The sequence below is a fragment of the Bison bison genome, unplaced genomic scaffold, assembly GCF_000754665.1.
Source record: "Bison bison bison isolate TAMUID 2011002044 unplaced genomic scaffold, Bison_UMD1.0 scf7180017864302, whole genome shotgun sequence".
In the NCBI taxonomy this organism is placed as follows: Eukaryota; Metazoa; Chordata; class Mammalia; order Artiodactyla; family Bovidae; genus Bison; species Bison bison.
In genome coordinates this window covers 2,909,465-2,910,295 of record NW_011494874.1, presented here as the reverse complement: position 1 = coordinate 2,910,295, position 831 = coordinate 2,909,465, and positions in this window count along the sequence as shown.

The window sequence follows — 831 nt, the reverse complement described above, 5'->3', positions numbered from 1 at the left end:
ACCTACCTCACAGGGCTGTTGTGAGGAGCCTGTGCCAGGGTCGGAAAGCACCCTCCCCCGGTGGCGGGGGCGGGGCTTGGCACGGCCCATTGTGCTCTCAATAAATGTTTCTTGTCTTAACAAAAACAGCGATGGATGTGCTACTAATCTGAGGAGGGGTGAATGTCGGGATGCTGTCTGGCTGGGGGCTTCCCGTCACCTTGGGCCCGTGTGATGGGGGGGTGGGGGAGCCAGCTCGGGTCCCAGGAAGCCACCTGTCCCCTGCCTGTCGGGCACTCAGGGACGATGGGAGGCCCAGAAGCAAAGCTGGCCTGCTGGGCTCCTGAGGCAGATGCATGTTGGGATTAACTAACCTGGGCTGGTCCCCTTCTTCTGCTGGTTTTAGGATGCCAGGTTTCTTTCCAGAAAGGCATGTAGACAGGAGATGGAGGAAGTCTGTGCAGGTCCCTGGAGCCCTGGAGGTGCCGCTCCAGGCCTGTAATTCTTCCTCCCATTTCTCACACATCCCCAAGGCCCTGGCAGGGGGCCTGGTAGAACAGTCATAATGCTTAAACCGATGGTGAGTGGACTGCCATGCGGTCCAGCCGGGCTGTGACCCAGGGCCAACATTCATCCCACCAGTTGGCTTCTGAGCAGGTCTCAAGGGCCCGAAAAAGTAGCTCCTGAGTTGCAGTCCCTGCCCTCTGGCAGGGAGGCACCCCCTGCACCCCCGTGGCTCAGCTCAGGAAGGTCAGACCATTGACCAGCAGTATATGGCTGGAGCCAAATGGGGACAGAGGGGGACAAGTGCTAGGGAGCTTCGGACCTGAGCCCACGAGGAATCCTGGGGCA